Genomic DNA, 12,320 nt, shown 5'->3' with positions numbered 1-12,320 from the left:
CACCAAAGAAATCTGAAATACAGACATTATCATCCTTCAAGAAACATGGTATAGAGGAGATGGACCCACTGGTTGCACTCCAGGTTACAGAGAGCTGGTAGTCCCATCCACCAAACTACTGAGTGTGAAACAGGGAAAGGACACAGGGGGTATGTTAATTTGGTAGAGAACAGACCTGACTCACTCGATTAAAGTAATCAAAACAGGAATGTTTTCATTTGGCTAGAAATTAAGAAGGAAATGATCTCAACAGAGACAAATGTCCTCCTGTGTGATACCTATATCCACCCACTAGAATCCCCATACCATCCTAGATTGTGAAATCAATCATTTCCAGGCCCAGGAACATGTACTAGTCTGTGGCGACTTACATGCCAGAACTGGAAAATAACCTGACAACCTCAGCACACAGGGGGACAAACACCTACCTGGAGGTGAACGCATTCCCTCCCCCATAGGTACAACTACGACAACATAAACAACAACAATGGTTCACAACTCCTGCAGCTCTGTTGCATGCTGGGTCATGTACAGTCATTGGCAGGCTTTGAAGGGACTCCTATGGTAGGTACATAGAATACATAGAATCGAACTACCTCTGGGAAAATTCAAACATACTAAACAAACAACAACACAAAGAGTTATCTATCCAAAATGGAGATGTATGGATAAAACAAAGAAACAAAGAAAAAACATATACAGGATCAAATGCAAATCTTAGAATAAACTATTAAAGACTACCAGAACCCACTAGATTCTCCAATTACATTGAATGAACTACAGGGCAAAATACAAACCCTCCAAGCCAAAAAGGCCTATGGTGTTGATGATATCCTAAATGAACTGATAAAATATACAGACGACAAATTCCAGAATTTCCGAAAGATATAACGTTAGCCATTGAGAACTGCAAATATGTTGCTACTGCTATCAATAACATTGCTGCCTTTAATTGTTCAGGTGCTACAAAGGTCAGTGGGAAAAAGTTGTGATGGACTACTTTCTGGAGGACAATCGTGCCATGCTGACTCTGAAAATAAATCAGATGATGAGGAAATCCCTGATTGACGTAAAAACATTTTCACAGAAGAATACATTGTAGTCTTCTGATGACAGTGATGGGGAAGAAACGGCAATCAACATTGTTGTTGTCACTGTCAGGACCCGGTTACGAACCTGGGTCTCCGGAGTGAGAAACAGTCACTTAACCAACTGAGCCACGAATAGTCAGCAGAACCCAGAAGATGAGGCAGACACAGCAGTACTTAAGACGGTGTATTAATAAAGTAAAAAGGAGAAGTCCTTCAATACAAAAATGGCAAATCCAAAAGGTGTTAGGAATAGCACAAAAAAGCCTCAAGAGATACTCAAAAACAAAAACAGAATCCCACAAGAGCATCCACCGGAATCGACAAGAAAACACAGAACACTAGGGCTGGGTGCTAACATACAAACACAGAGCACAGAACTGAGGGAAACTAAGGGTTTAAATACAATCAGGGAAAACGAGGCACAGGTGCAAATAATAATGGGGAACAAGGGAAAAAACATAAGGTCAAAAAGCACAATGGGGGCATCTAGTGACCAAAACCCGGAACAACCCTGGCCAAATCCTGACAGAATCCCCCCCCTAGGAACGGCTCCTGACGTTCCTACCAGCTCTCTCAGGGTGGAGGGCCCTGAACTGACGAATGAGGTCAGGGTCCAGGATGTCTTTGGCAGGAACCCAGGAGCGCTCCTCGGGACCGTAGCCTTCCCAGTCCACCAGATACTGCCAGGACCGCTGCACCCGGCGGGAATCCAGTATCCGATGGACAGTATAAGCCGGCTGGCTTCCAATGACATGAGGCGGAGGGGGAGGTCTGTCTGCCGGGACAAGGGGAGAAAAAACAACAGGTTTTAACAATGAAATGTGAAATGTGGGATTAATCTTAAGGGATCTGGGTAAGTGTAGGCGATAAGAAACTGGGTTAACTCTCCTGGCAACCTTGAAGGGACCGATGTATTTTGGGACAGCTTGCGAGACTCCACCCGTAGAGGTAAGTCTCTTGTGGAGAGCCAGACTCTCTGGCCGGGGCGCAGGGTAGGCCCGGGACGGCGACGTCTGTTGGCTTGTTGTTGGTACCTCTGTGAGGAACGCATAAGATTAAGACGGGTCTTCCTCCACATAAGCCGACAGCGTCTGACGAACTTCAAGGCTGAAGGCACTCTGACTTCTGCCTCCTGGTCCGGGAACAATGGAGGAGCATAGCCAAACTGACACTCGTGCGGGGACATACCAGTGGAGGAGGAGCGCAAGGTGTTGTGCGCGTATTCGGCCCAAACAATAAAGGATGACCATGTGGACGGGTTGTCACGAGTCATACATCGGAGGGTGGTTTCCAGCTCTTGATTCATCCTCTCTGTTTGGCCGTTGGACTCCGGATGGTACCCTGAAGATAGACTGGCAGAAGCCCCCATGAGTTGGCAGAAGGCCTTCCAAAACCTTGAGGCGAACTGGGGACCTCTGTCAGAAACCATATCTTGAGGAATGCCGAAGACTCGGAACACATGATTAATTACCAACTCAGCCGTTTCCTTGGCAGAAGGTAACTTAGTCAGAGGGACGAACCTGGCCGCCTTTGAAAACCTGTCGATTATGACTAGGATAGTAGTATTGCCATGGGATGGAGGAAGTCCAGTAATAAAGTCCAATGAGATATGGGACCAGGGTCTGTGGGGAACAGGTAAAGGGTGAAGGAGTCCTTGTGGGCGGAGGTGAGAAGATTTGCCCTGGCAGCACACGGGACAGGCATTGACGAAAGTGGCAACGTCTTCTCTTATGGTAGGCCACCAGAACTTACGCTGGATGAACTCCAAGGTGCGACCTACGCCCGGATGACAGGTGAGGCGAGAGGAGTGCCCCCACAGAAGGACCTGAGTCCTCACTGCCTTGGGGACAAACAACCGATTGGCAGGACCTCCTTTCGGGTCCGGTTCGCTAGCTTGAGCACGTCTCACGGTATCCTCAACTTGCCACGAGATCAGAGCCACAATCTTAGCAGCAGGAAGGACAGGCATGTCCGTGTCATCTCGAATGGCAGGAGCGTAGACTCGGGACAGGGCATCCGGTTTGAGATTCTTCGACCCGGGCCGATAGGTGAGGATAAACTGGAATCGATTGAAGAAAAGAGACCATCTAGCTTGTCTAGAGTTCAACCGCTTCGCCTGCTGGATATACTCCAGATTTTTGTGGTCCGTAAGCACTTGAAACGGGTGAGAAGCCCCCTCGAGCCAGTGTCTCCATTCCTTCAATGCCATCTTAACCGCTAGGAGTTCACGATCCCCCACATCGTAGTTCCTCTCAGTCGGGGTAAGCCGGTGTGAGAAGAAAGCGCACGGATGAAGCTTCTTGTCTTCACCCCTCTGAGACAGGACAGCTCCAACACCAACCTCTGATGCGTCTACCTCCACCACAAATGGTTCATCCGTAGTCGGTAGTATCAGGATGGGAGCAGAGAGAACGCGCTGCTTGAGTCCTTGGAAGGCCGTCTCAGCTTCTCTTCCCCACAAAAACCTTGCATTGCCACCCTTGGTTAAAGCTGAGAGAGGGGCTGCCACCAAGCTGAAGTTCTTGATGAACTTGCGGTAAAAGTTTGTGAAGCCCAGGAAACGCTGAACTTCCTTAACGGATTTGGGGGTGGGCCAATCCGCTACCGCCCCTACCTTCCTGGGGTCCATTTGGACTCGACCGGGTTCCACTACAAATCCCAGGAATTGTACTCGGGATGAATGGAATTCACATTTTTCCGGCTTAACGTACAGATGGCTGTCAGGAGGCGTTTGAGTACTTGTCTGACATGCTTAGTGTGTTCTTGAAGGGAGCTCGAAAAGATGAGGATGTCATCCAAGTAAACAAACACAAATATGTTAAGCATATCCCTAAGCACATCGTTTATGAGCGCTTGGAACACCGCTGGGGCGTTGGTCAGGCCGAAGGGCATCACCAAGTATTCATAGTGACCAGTAGGCGTGTTGAAAGCGGTCTTCCACTCGTCACCAGGTCTGATCCGCACAAGATGGTATGCGTTCCGCAGGTCAAGCTTAGTGAAAACAACTGCTTCCTGGAGCAACTCGAAGGCTGTGGCCATAAGGGGTAGCGGGTAACGGTTACGGACGGTTATGGCATTGAGTCCCCGGTAGTCGATGCAAGGACGTAATCCACCGTCTTTCTTGGCCACAAAGAAAAACCCTGCTCCCGCCGGGGAGGTGGATGGACGCATGAGGCCTGCTTCCAGAGCGTCCTTGATGTAGGTATCCATAGCAGCTCGTTCGGGTGGAGATAGGGAAAAGATCCGACCCCTGGGGGGGCAAGTGCCCGGAAACAGGTCGATGGGGCAATCGTAAGGTCTATGGGGTGGTAGCATGGTGGCCCTCTGTTTGCTAAACACCAGTTTGAGGTCATGGTAACACTCGGGAACCCGGGTCAGGTCGATGGATTCTAAAGACTCGGGAGTAGAACTCGGGGAATTCTGGAAAATACAAGTAGCGTGGCACGTAGGACCCCACTGCTTGATAGTGCCCACAGACCAGTCGATGTGAGGGTTATGGCTGTGAAGCCAGGGGTATCCAAGGACGAGAGGGAACTCGGAACAGGAGATCAAATGAAAGTTCATCAATTCCTGGTGTTGTGAAACTGAAAGTCGCAAGGAGGTAGTGACATGAGTGACAAGTCCAGATCCCAAAGGGCTTCCATCCAATGTAGTGACCCTCATGGGTTCACTTAGAGGTTCAGGGGAACGCCATTCTCCTTCGCCCAGACACCATCCATGAAGTTACCTGCGGCTCCAGAGTCTACCAAGGCTTGAAGGTGAAGCTTGTGATTGTCCCAGGAGAGGGTGACTGGAATGAGCAGACGGGAGTTGGACGGATGGGAGGAGGTTATGTTTCCTGTTACAGTTCCCCCCGGTCTGTACGGGACAGAGCGTTTCCCTGGAGCCCGGGACACGTGGAACGGAAATGGCCCGGTTTGCCGCAATATAGACAGTATAGACAGCGTCGCAATATAGACAGCGTCGCTGACGATCATATATTTGCTTAATGGAAGTCAGCATCTCCGACAAAAGATGAGAATGTCTAGCCATTAAGGCCTCTTGCTGAACCAGGGCGGCTTCGTGGCGTTGGACAGTCTCCTGGTGGTGGGACAGCATGGCAAAAAGGTCCTGGGAACTGGCTGCCTCTGGGTTCATTTTTGGCTCTGTGTTTCTGTCAGGACCCGGTTACGAACCTGGGTCTCCGGAGTGAGAAACAGTCACTTAACCAACTGAGCCACGAATAGTCAGCAGAACCCAGAAGATGAGGCAGACACAGCAGTACTTAAGACGGTGTATTTAATAAAGTAAAAAGGAGAAGTCCTTCAATACAAAAATGGCAAATCCAAAAGGTGGTAGGAATAGCACAAAAAAGCCTCAAGAGATACTCAAAAACAAAAACAGAATCCCACAAGAGCATCCACAGGAATCGACAAGAAAACACAGAACACTAGGGCTGGGTGCTAACATACAAACACAGAGCACAGAACTGAGGGAAACTAAGGGTTTAAATACAATCAGGGGAAAAGAGGCACAGGTGCAAATAATAATGGGGAACAAGGGAAAAAACATAAGGTCAAAAAGCACAATGGGGGCATCTAGTGACCAAAACCTGGCCAAATCCTGACAGTCCCGGGAAGAAGTTGACCTACTTGTATGAAGTGTGTGTAACGTTTCTATCTGGAATTTGTCTTTCAGCATCAGTAGAACACACCTGACTCTCCTCCACCAGTCATACAAGGTGAATCAAAAAGAGAGATGGCCCAAGCAAACAGAGGTTACACCTGAAGCATGAGGACCTGCAGCGAGTGGTGAACTTCATCAACAACTACGCAGAAGATAATGTGATAGTACTACCAGGGCACCACCCAGGACACAAACACTTTGGTGGAAAGCTGCTGTCATCCCATGTGACAAAAGCAGCAGTGTAATGTCTTTACAAGGAATCGATCACACCACTTGGCATGTTAAGCATAAACACATTTTGAATATTTAATTGACATGATTGGCACAATTTTTATTGATCTCACATTATTTCTATATTTTCCAGAGTTACGTGTAGTCGGGCTGTCTTCCTTCAGGAGTCTGTGGAGAAAACTTCTGCCCCACATCACAAGCACTAAGCCCAGGACAGACCTGTGCTGGCATTGCCAGAGGAACAACTATCAGGTCTTCATATCTGACAATCTACCAGAAGCTGTTAAATCAGCCAAGCTAAAGAAGCAAGAGCAGCATCTCCTGTTTGTTCAGAGTGAGTGGTCTGTTTACCAGAAGATGTTTGCTGACTGCAAAACAACCTGTCAAGACCTGCAGTTGTCTCATCAGGATGCATTACAGATTTGATTTTGCTCAACAGGTAAGCAACATCTTTGTTTTCCATGAAAACATACATGAAATTAGTTGCAAAAAAATAAGAAATATAGCCAAGACTGACAAGGTTATAAATAATGATTGTTAATTGAAATAATAATTGTGTCTTTCAAACTTTGCTTTTGTCAAAGAATCCTCAATTTGCAGCAATTACAGCTTTGCAGACTTTGGCATTTTAGTTGTCAATTTGTTGAGGTAATCTGAAGAGATTTCACCCCATGCTTCTTGAAGCACCTCCCACAAGTTGGATTGGCTTGATGGGCACTTCTTATGTACCATACGGTCAAGCTGCTCCCACAACAGCTCAATAGGGTTGAGATCAAGTGATAGTGCTGGCCACTCTATTATAGACAGAAAAACAGCTGACTGCTTCTTCCCTAAATAGTTATTGCATAGTTTGGAGCTGTGCTTTGGGTCTTTGTCCTGTTGTAGGAGGAAATTAGCTCTAATTAAGCACCGTCAACAGGGTATGGCATGGCGGTGCAAAATGGAATGATAGCCTTCCTTCTTCAAGATCCCTTTTACCCTATTGAATTTGACAACTAATCTTGATGGTTGTACAGTCGTCTCAAATAAAACGGTGAAGGACCTCGGCGTTACTCTGGATCCTAATTTATCATTTGACGAACATATCAAGACTGTTTCAAGGACAGCTTTTTTCCATCTATGTAACATTGCAAAAATCAGAAACTTTGTCCAAATATTATGCAGAAAAATTAATCCAACCTTTTGTTACTTCGAGGTTAGACTACAGCAACACTTTACTTTCCGGCTACCCAGATAAAGCACTAAATAGTTAGTTAGTGCTAAATACGGCTGCTAGAATCCTGACTAGAACCAAAAAATTTGATCATATTGCTCCAGTGCTAGCCTCCCAACACTGGCTTCCTGTTAAGGCAAGGGCTGATTTCAAGGTTTTACTGCTAACCTACAAAGCATTACATGGGCTTTCTCCTACCTATCTTTCTGATTTGGTCCTGCCGTACATACCTACACGTACGCTACGGTCACAAGACGCAGGCCTCCTAATTGTTCCTAGAATTTCTAAGCAAACAGCTGGAGGCAGGGCTTTCTCCAACAGAGCTCAATTTTTATGGAATGGTCTGACTACCCATGTGAGAGACGCAGACTCGCTCTCAACCTTTAAGTCTTCACTGAAGACTCATCTCTTCAGTGGGTCAGATTGAGTGTAGTCTGGCCCAGGAGTGTGAAGGGGAATGGAAAGGCTCTGGAGCAACGAACCGCCCTTGCGGTGTCTGCCTGGCCAGTTCCCAACCCTTGGGTTGTGCCGTGGTAGAGATCTTTGTGGGCTATACTCGGCCTTGTCTCAGGATGGTAAGTTGGTGTGGGGGCTGTGCTTTGGCAAAGTGGGTGGGGTTATTTCCTTCCTGTTTGGCCCTGTCCGTGGGTATCATCTGATGGGGCCACAGTGTCTCCTGACCCTTCCTGTCTCAGCCTCCAGTAATTATGCCTCAGTAGTTTGTGTCAGGGGGCTTTTGTTTGCAACTCTGTCTAGAAGGCCAGCATCCCGGAGTTGCCTCTTTGCTGTTGACGATGAGACTGGTGTTTTGTGGGTACTATTTAATGAAGCTGCCAGTTGAGGACTTGTGAGGCATCTGTTTCTCAAACTAGACACTCTAATATACTTGTCCTCTTGCTCAGTTGTGCACCGGGGCCTCCCACTCCTCTTTCTATTCTGGTTAGAGACAGTTTGCGCTGTTCTGTGAAGGGAGTTGTACATAGCGTTGTACGGGTTCTTCAGTTTCTTGGCAATTTCTCGCATGGAATAGCCTTCATTTCGAGAACAAGAATAGACTGATGAGTTTCAGAAGAAAGTTATTTCTCCAGATACTCAACTAGTCTAAAGAAGGCCAGTTGTAATACTTCTTTAATCAGTACAATAGTTTTCAGTTGTGCTAACATAATTGCAAAAGGCTTTTCTAATGATCAATTAGCCTTTTAAAATTATGGACTTGAATTAGCTAACACAACGTGCTATTGGAACACAGGAGTGATGGTTGTTGATAATGGGCCTCTAAGTAGATATTCCATCCAAAAACTGCCTTTTCAATATATATATATGTATATATATATATATATATATATATATATATATATATATATATATATATATATATATATATATATATATATAAGGGAGGCAGGCAAATACACTTCACTGAGCTGTGCAAAGACAGATTTACAGGGGTGAGACAATTAATCGTAATTTATCTTAATGTTATTTTGTTGTTTGCAGGTATACTATCCTCCTGATTGATTGAAGGCATGTCATCCAGCGAAGGCAGCAGTGCAGTCATCAACTACATGCATTTCTTCACCAACTACGGAGTTGGGGAAACACGTGTGGACATGAATTGTGATCACTGAGGTTGCCAAAATACGTTTGTGCTCTGGTACTGTGCCTGGCGGACAATGCACAAGCTCCAACACAGCCTGGACCTTCACTTCCTGATCACAGGCCACACCAAGTTTGCCCCCGACCTGTGCTTCGTCCTCATCAAGCAGCCCTCCAGAAAGACCAGAGTGAACACTTTGTCTGAAATTGCTAGTGTGGTGAAGGACAGCACTGTGATGGGGGTCAACATCCCACAGCTGGTTGGACTGTATGGAACAGTGCTGGTGGAAAGCCATGGCTGGCAACAACACCTGACTCCATATTTCAGGCCACTGCCACAGATCAAACAGTACCAGCACTTCTGGTGAATGTTATTTTCATTGTATGAGGTTATTCTTCTTATCTAAACTCGGGAGGGGAATTAATATTGTGCAATGTTGTAATGTACTCTACATTTTTTTTGTTATGTCCTGTTTTACAGCTTTGATGATTTGGAGCCTGGTGTTGTTGTCGCCAAGGAGTGTTCAGACTCAGTCGGGACCAGGTTTCAGCTGCTGCGCAACGCTGACATCCTTCCTCCCATAGATGGTCTACCTGTAACAAGCACCAGCTGGACTGGACACAGCTAGACAAGCTTATGTTTTTGAGAAGATCAGGGAGTTTTACGACAAAGAGGCTATGGACATCACATGCCCTGCACCAAAGTCCAGGAGAGAAACAGGCTCTCTGAATACAGATTCCCTTGTTCATGCGTGGTTAGGAGGGACCAGTCATCAGCACTATCTGCAGTGCCTCTATTCAAATGACTCTCTCCTTTTTTTATCCTGGTGCTCAGCCACTTTACCTCTGATTGTATGCATATTATAACTACCTCGTCTATCGCTGATATCGTTATTGATATTGTTCTTGTACGTACTGTATATTATTTTATTTATATTGACACTATCTATTTCTGATATTGCTACTATGCAAGTAGCCATTCGGCTGTACTGTTTGCACCTTTTGTAGAGACCCATCCACTTAGCAAGACTTATTAATATTCATTTTATATATCAATATTTTTTCTATGTGTGGTCGTAACATGATTTTGTAACATACCACAACAATTTCATGTGACCGTATCAAGTGTTCCCCTACATAAATATATGGCACATTCATCTGTTTATGTACTGTACATGTGCACCTCACGCAGGTTTCAACTCAGGATGCATGGCCTTAACTTATGTATGGTATACTATGTGATAAGGGTGTGTGTAACCGTATATAAAGTATGCTAATGTACTGGTGTGGAGGCATTTGGGCAAAGTACTTCAGTAAAAATACTTTAAAGTACTACTTAAGTATTTTCTGGGGGTATCTGTACATAAATTTTACTTCACTACATCCTGAAAAAAAGCAATGTACTTTTTACTCCATACAGTTTCCCTAACACCCAAAATGTTTTAACTAAATTTGGTTTGTCTGATTTAATATAAAGAATTTGAAACTTAAGTACATTTTAGTAATTTCATTTACTTTTGATACTTAAGTATTTTTTAAACCAAATACTTTTAGATGTTTACTCAAGTACTATTTTCCTGGGTGACTTTTACTTTTACTTGAGTCATTTTCTATTAAGGTATCTTTACTTTTACTCAAGTATGACAATTTAGTGGCTGGGGTTATAGCATTTCTTTCACATGATCCATCAATTTAGGCAAGTGTATCTGGATAAGTGCCATCTAATATTTATAAATTATTTTTATCTGGACACTTTGTTTACCTGGATTTTTTTTCAATTTTGTAGGCTACTACTTTTACCACTTTTAGTATTAATCTTTACTACACTATTCACTGTTTAGAACATGACCTCACATGGGGGGCTGGCTTAAGAGGGTGTGAACAATGCTGAATGGGTGTAGACAAAGAAAAGCTCTCCAGTAGGTACCAAAACATTCTAAGGCCCTTTTCTCAAAAGTGAGTTTTTCAAGTATATCAACTTTCAAAGCAGAATTACTTTCCCATGCATGCAGTGTATGATATAAACATGCAGTGTATGATATACCATTTTGTAGCTCTGAGTCTCTACTTTTAACCAATGTAAAGAACAATTTCAAATGTTGCTACATAAGACCAATTTGAGCTGGTCAGTCACAAATGCAAAGTCTTTTCATGCTTTGTTGATTTCAAAAAAGCTTTTGACTCAATTTGTCATGAGGGTCTGCTATACAAATTGATGGAATGTTGTGTTTTGGGAAAACATCCGACATTATAAAATGTATGTACACAAACAAGTGTGTGGTTAAAATTGACAAAAAACACCCATTTTTTTCCACAGGGCTGTGGGGAGAGACATGGATGCAGCTTAAGCCCCACCATCCTCAACATATGTATCTACTAATTGCGATGGCACTGCAACAGTCTGCAGCACTCGGCCTCACTCTACTAAAATCTCAAGTCAAATGTCTACTGTTTGCTGATGATCTGGTGCTTTGGTCCCCAATCAAGGAGGGCCTACAACAGCATCTATATCTCTGCAGAGTTTCTGTCAGACCTGGGCCCTGACAGTAAATCTCAGTGAGACAAAAATAATGATGTTCCCAAAAAAGGACCAGTTGGCAGGACCACAAATACAAATTCCATCTAGACACCGGTGACCTAGAGCACACAAAAAACTATACATACTTCAACCTAAACATCAGCGCCACAGGTAACTTCCACAAACCTTCTACGCCATTAAAAGGAACATAAAAGTTGACATACAAATTAGGATCTGGCTAAAAATACTGCATGCAGAATTCTGTAAAAATGTTCTCCGTATACAACGCAAAACCCCAAATAATGCATTCAGAAGAGAATTAGGCTGATCCCCAAGAATGATCAAAATCCAGAAAAGAGACGTTAAATTCTACAACCACCTAAAAGCGATTCCCAATCCTTCCATTACAAAGCCATCACCTACAGAGATCTGAACCTGAAGAAGAGTCTCCTAAGCAAGCTGGTCCTGGGGCTCTGTTTACAAACACAATCAGGCCCCGCAGAGCTCCATGATGGCAACACAATTAGACACAACCAAATCACGAGAAAACAAAAATATAATTACTTGACAAACTGGAAAGAATTACAAATAAAACTGAGCAAACTAGAATTCTATTTCACCCTAAACAGAGAGTACACAGTGGCAGAATACCTGACCACTGTGACTGATCCAAAATTAAGGCAAGCTTTGACTATGTACAGATTCAGAAAAGGGCAACCATTGAAGAACAAACACCATTGTAAATACAACCCATATTTATCTTTATTTATTTTACATTTTGTACCTTATTTGCACATTGTTACAACACTGTATATAGACATAATATGGCATTTGAAATGTCTTTATTCTTTTGGAACTTTCGTGAGTGTAATTTTTATTGTTCATTTTTTATTGTTTATTTCACATTTGTTTATCTATTTCACTTGCTTTGTTTAATGTAAATATATGATTCCCATTCCAATAAAGCTCCTTAAATTGAAATGTAATTGAATTGAGGAGGCGCATT

The 12,320-nt window shown here is 44.1% G+C and overlaps 1 protein-coding gene across 1 annotated transcript in view; it reads right to left on the bottom strand.

Moving 5' to 3' along the window:
* b4galnt4a (beta-1,4-N-acetyl-galactosaminyl transferase 4a) overlaps positions 1-12,320 on the bottom strand; it is a 493,079-nt gene that overhangs the window by 123,862 nt on the left and 356,897 nt on the right. The gene's annotated exons all lie outside the window — the stretch shown is intronic.

This window comes from Oncorhynchus masou, chromosome 22 (genome assembly GCF_036934945.1).
Source record: "Oncorhynchus masou masou isolate Uvic2021 chromosome 22, UVic_Omas_1.1, whole genome shotgun sequence".
Lineage (NCBI taxonomy): Eukaryota > Metazoa > Chordata > Actinopteri > Salmoniformes > Salmonidae > Oncorhynchus > Oncorhynchus masou.
Note: the sequence above shows the minus strand (reverse complement) of the source record. Positions and strands in the feature narration are given on the sequence as shown.